This window comes from Ictidomys tridecemlineatus, chromosome 7 (assembly GCF_052094955.1).
Source record: "Ictidomys tridecemlineatus isolate mIctTri1 chromosome 7, mIctTri1.hap1, whole genome shotgun sequence".
Lineage (NCBI taxonomy): Eukaryota > Metazoa > Chordata > Mammalia > Rodentia > Sciuridae > Ictidomys > Ictidomys tridecemlineatus.
In genome coordinates, this window is record NC_135483.1 from 22,278,980 (window position 1) to 22,285,390 (window position 6,411).

The following is a 6,411-nucleotide window of genomic DNA, read 5'->3' on the forward strand; positions in this document are numbered from 1 at the left end:
CTTGAAGAATGGAGCTGGCTGTCTGTGGATTGAGACCTAAAACCCTGAGCCCCTGAATAAACTTTTCCTCCTCTACCATTGTTCTGATCAGGTCTTTTTGTCACAGCAGTGAAAAAGCTGAGCAAAACACTGATGAAGCAGAGCATCTTTTCAAAAATTTATTGCCTATTTTGATATTCTCCTTAGTGAAGTGTCTTTTCAAATCTTTTTGGGTCTCAAATTCTGAAGTACAGTAGCCAGGTATGTCTACTTAGTTCAGTGATCTGCCAATAGTAATACTTGGAAGGCTTCTTAACTATTGGGCCTTATACCTTGCAACAGAACATATACATGGTTTACCATATGTTAAGCGTGATTAGGAACAATGATGACAGTGTGGGATTGATAGAAGTTTCTAATCCCCACTAGTGACAGACCTCAGCCCATAGGCATTCTTCTGAGAATTAGGTCTAACCTGCTTCAAGTTTAGATTTCTTTTCTTTGGGGTGCAGTTGCTTCAGACCCTCTTCTGCATGTTTTATGCTATGTTGATCAGGTTTACTCTTTGTACGGCTATTTTTTTTTTGTATTTTATTTTATTTTATTTATTTTATTGGTTGTTCAAAACATTACAAAGCTCTTGACATATCATCTTCCATACATTTGATTCAAATGGGTTATGAACTCCCATTTTTTACCCCAAATACAAGTTGCAGAATCACATTGGTTACACGTCCACATTTTTACATAATACCATATTAATGACTGTTGTATTCTGCTACCTTTCCTATTGCTATTGGCAGTTAGTTCTCAATCTCCTGTTCTACCATTGCTCAGAGTGGATGTTGTATAGACTGAAACTTTATCCAATCAATTCTGCTAACAGAAGCGTCTTTCCACAGATGTTTTTGTTTGCTCAATGTTGCCACCGATTCCTTCTTTGTCGACAGCAGCCTCTTTGTTGAGGACTTGAGCTTATCATCTTTCTTCCTGGGCGCTCTGCCTGCTGCTGCCATCTTTTTCCTTGCTTTTTGTATTCTGCCCAAGCTATAGCTATAGAACCAAATTTTATTCTACTCCTTATTTTGTCAGAATGGGTTTATGCTAACCTGGGTCCAAGTTAATAAAATTATTTGGCTGATGGTTAAAATCAGACCCCTGGGCTATACCTCAGTGATACCAAGTCAGCTTCAGCAGCTCTATCCTAAAAATATGCACTATTAACACAATTTGTAATTTTTATTTTGATGTTCTCAAGTTTTTCCTCAGAGGCTCCTAATGCTTCTGCTCAATGGACATGTGTAAAGAAATATTTCAGTTTCTATTTATATTTTTATTCTACAAAATTAAGTAGAAAGTGAACATTTCTTATGTTTAATACTTAGGTTGGCACTGCATACTTAGGCCATCCAGTATTGCTTCCTGGGTCACAATCAGGAGTCATGACATCTCCAGTGAGTGAGAATTCAGTATAGATGTGGATAATGGTGGCCTTTAGTTGTTTCCAGAGTATTGATACAAAATTGCATTTTAATGCACCAAACTAAATTCTATAAATTTTATAAAAGTCACACACACACACACACACACACACACACACACACACACTTATTAAAAAAAAATAAAAAACCTCATACATGGGAAGATTGATGTTGTCTCCCAATCTGGCTATGGTGCCCAGTTGGTTGGTCATACATCTGTTGAGATGTTACTGTGAGGGGCTGAGGATGTGGCTGAAGCGGTAGCGTGCTCACCTGGCATGCGCGAGGTACTGGGTTCCATCCTCAGCATTACATATAAATAAAATAAAGAGATTGTGTCTACCTAAAAAAACTAAAAAATAAATTAAAAAAGAACGATGAGATGTTACTGTGAAAGCATTTTAGATGTGATTAATATTTATATTATTAGATTTTGGGTAAAGCAGATGACCCTCCATAACATGGGTGGGTCTCATCCAATCAACTGATAATCTCAGGGGCAAAGACTGGAATTCAGAGTTAAGATGGCAGCATCAGCCCTTGCTGAATTTCCAGAACATGGCCTACTATATGGATAGCAGACATGCCCGTCCCCACAGTTGTGTGGAATCCATAAAATAAATTTCTCTCTCTGTTTCTGTCTTGCTCTCTTTCATTATTTTGGTTTTGTTTCCCTGGAAAATACAATACAATAGGTATTTTTGCAATTCATATTGAGATTGTGAGTGTCCACATTTTATATTGCACACAATTTCAACAGTGATCTTACTGTTATAAATTTCTTGAATTATCAAACTTAAGACAAGTTGCCCCTCTAAAATTTATTTTACTAATCACAAGCATTACAAAGTAATATCAAGTGGCCCTCACTAGAATACTAGCTAAGAGATATTTTTGAAAATATATTTAATCTGTCTTAGTCCATTTGTGCTGTTGTAACAAAATATCTGACTGGGTAACTTATAAAGAACAGTAATTTGTTTCTCACAGTATGGAGCGTGGAAGTCTAAAATCAAGGTGGCAGCACATTTAATGTCTGTCTCTACTTTAATGATGGTGCCTGTCACTCTGTCCTCCTACAAACTAAATTTATAGAATTTAGCTTGGTGCATTAAAATGCAATTGTGTGTCAATACTCTGGAAACAACTAAAGGCCACCATTGTCCACATTGATACTGAATTCCCACTCACTGGAGATGTCATAACTCCTGATTGTGACCCAGGGAGAAACAGTTTGTGCTCACGAGACAAGAAGGCAGGAGTTCTGAATAAGTGAATTCTCTGAAGACTCTTTTATGAAGATGTTGATCCAAACATAAAGGCAGAACCCTTATGACTGAATCATTCTGCAAAGGCCCCACCTCTTAGTAACATTACAGTGGAGATTAAATTTCAACGTGTCTTCACATTAAAAAAACGTGGAGACAGAATTTTCCAACCTACTCAGAAGTTTTCAGGGACTTTAACCCATCTGTGAAAAATGTAAAAGCACAGCATCTTCCAATTAGTCTGCAAGCCAAAATGAGTGGCAGAGAGAAGAAGGAAACATATCAGTTAAATCTCAACCCAAACCTTTGCATAATTAATACTTAACAAAAAAGCATGATACCATAAATGCAGCCATTGTGACATCCCTTCTTCTGGGAGGCATGCATCTGTGGTGGACATACATCCTTTTTAATTAAGAATGTTAATGAGATTAAGTGGCTAAATAAACAGAGCTGAAAAATGCATCAGCTTGAATTGTGGTACTACTAAGATTTTCCAAAGTAATACCAGATATTCAGTCATTTGGTTTGCACTCAAATAGTTTTTAATAATAAATTGAATTATTTTGTTCTATGATTGAAATTGATGAAAATAAGATATCTTATTTTAATGTTTCTTTCTGGTTCTCCTTTATAAAATTATGCACAAAGGACATAGATGATAAGTAAATGCCTGCATGTGGAAGGCGTGTGCCCAAAGTCTACTTATGTTTGGGGTGATAAAGAAGTTTGCAGTACATGCTTAGATTACTTAAGGTGAATGACTGTAGCATGCCCCCATGTGGTGGGGGGAAGGTCACAGCTGCGAGCCACAAGCTCTAGGGCAATACTTGCACTACTTTGGAACAGGAAGTAAGGAAACAATCTGTGCCCAGTGGAAAACCCCAGGGGCACTAAGCAAGGCCAAGGGCAATTGTGCCAACTGGAATCTGTCCAGGAGGCTAATGCCCCTCTTCTTATAGAAATACCATGGGACCTAGGGAGGAGGAGGGGAGAATAACTTGGAAGTCTCTCAGGAAATACAGGAAATTTAATTTTAAAATTAGAAAAAGTTTTCATTTAATGGGATTAAGGAGAGCATGGGGTAAGTACTGTTTAAAAATGTAAAAATGTGCACAGCGTGGCAGCTTGCCAGCAACCTATAGTAAGTCCTCTCCCCTCCCTATTATCTAGAATGGCTCTTTGTATTTAATTTTTTCCCCTCTGAAATACTAAACTGGTTGGCTAGTGGATCCGTTTTAGCACATGCTTTCAAATGGAAGAGATACAACATGATTGTGTGTTTATTTTTTCTTTGGACTATAACTTTGGTTCAAACAATCGAGGTCTGGCTTAGGGTTTGGAGTAAAAGATTCTCTTGCTTAGTTAGCCAGTGTTTACTAAGAAGAAAGTCTGAGGTTCAAAGCAGATAGGAGCCATTTCTTAAAAGAGTTTCTATTGCCAGAATAATTACTGCCTACGAATAGGCTTGGTAAGGCAGATGTGTGTGGTGTGGCCTTCATAGGAACAGAGGGAGGAATGAAGTTTTCAAAGAGCATATTGTGTTTAGTTGCACAATTCTCTTGGTCCTCTTGGCAAATATTTCATTATTCTGCAGGGGTGGGGATGAGTGATCGGAAGAGATTAGGCACGGCATGCCAGATAGCAGGGTTGGCCTTCAGAACCTTTGTGGATTTGAATAAAATTAATTCAAGAGATAGGGACAACTTTTAATGCCTGTCTTTATATTCAACAAATGATATTTTAGTCAGTTTACACCTCCTAAGTTTTTTTCCCTAAGCCTGTCTCTGGCTTTCTCCTCAACGGGGACTGGATAAGGCATAGCCAGGCTCTGACTCCCAGAGTTCTATAAAACGAGTACCCCTGCCCAGAGATTTAGGGAGGTATATGTGAACTCCTATCATGTCTTGGAGGAGGTGAAGTGGTTGGAGGAAACACTTCTACCTTCAGGATTCAGTCATTGGTGGCCTCAGGGGATTGGTTCTAGGACCCCACCCCCTTACCTTCACCCTTTGTGCAGATACCGGGATGCACAGATGCCCAAGTCCCTTTTATCAAACAGCATAGTGATTGTATATAACCTATGATAGTGTAAATCATCTCTGGAGTATGTATAATATCTCATACAATGTAAATGCTATAGGAATTGTCGTTATATTGTGAGTTTAGAAAAAAAGGCCTGTACATGTTCAATACAGCCATGATTTAATTTTTTTTTTTTTTTTAATTTGTGGTTGGTTGGATTTATCAGTTTGGAGTCCATGGGTATGCAGGGCCAACTGTACATCCAGAATCCAGCCACTATTCAAACTAGCACCCTTATACTTAAAGCACTACATTTTCTTCCAGATTATTTCAATGTCATTTAGCTGATCTCTTTGCTCTCACCCTGCCCCAGGCGAGCCTATTCTCAGCACAAAGTCAGTAAATAGGTTAGATCATGTCTCTCCTCAGTGGCTCCCCTGTCACTCTAAGTAAATTCTGAAGTCCTCCTGAAGATCTGGGGATTGGGGGCCTAGCCCCATTTGATGATCCTGTCTCCCTTTCGCTGCTCTGTCTGCCTGGAATGTTCTTCCATTCATTGCTCTGTGACCCTTGGCTCCTTCAGGCCTCTGCTGACCAGATCACTGGATATAGTATCAAAATACTCTGCTTTCTTTTCTTTTAAAGGACTTATCTCTGCCTGACACATGCAACGATTTTGTATCGAGTAGAGATGTGTAATGGAGAAGCTGTTGCGGTTCTCATGCCTGTTGGGACTGGAAGCTCTACTTCTTGACAACTGTTGGTTATTTGCTAGTTGAGGTAAAGAGTACTTGGATGTATAAAATGAAATTTTCTTTATTTTAGGCAGTTCTGTTGACTCACTGAGGGCTTTCTGTGCACATTCTTGAAGTGGTACTGGCTAAGTGGGTTGGCAAATATCTCCAGGTTACCAGTTGCTGGGGACTGAATTTGTCCCCTCAAAAGTAAAATGCTATAGACTTAACCTTAAATGTGATGATGTTAGGGGTTTCCAGAGTTAATTAAAGTTAAATGATACATAAGTGAAGGTGCTAATACAATAGTATTAATGGCCCTAAAGAAGAGGAAGATCTCTCTCTTTCTCTCCACTCCTCTCCATATGTACAACTCCAGGAGGGGACAAGTGAGGACATACTGAGAAGCTATTCATCTTCAAGTCAGGAAAAGGAACCTTACAGAAGCCGAATCCACAGGCACCTTGGCTTTGGACTTCCAGACTCCAGAACATAGGAAATACATTTCTGTTAAGGCTCCCAGGCTGTGGTGTTTTGTAATGGTAGCCTCAGCTAAGACACCAGACAGCACAGCAATGCACAAAGTCAGATTATCTTGAAGAAATGCCAGATGTCATTTGTACCATCAACACTGTCATTTTTTATTTTTAAGTAATGGACATCCTTTCATGACTAACGGAAAACAGAAAATAGGACACTAGAGGTGATTTTATATAGGTGGTTACCATTTTCTTCACAAACGAACTACATATTTGGTTTAAAGAATTGAAAAGAGAGGAGAGTAATAAGGGAAGAAAAATACTCAGTATTACATGTCTCTGAGGTAATGATGTTAACATTTGATTTAATTTTTTTCCAGCCTTTTCTCCACCTATATTGAGCTCCATGATTCTATATTGCATTATTTCTAGTATTTTTTACTCT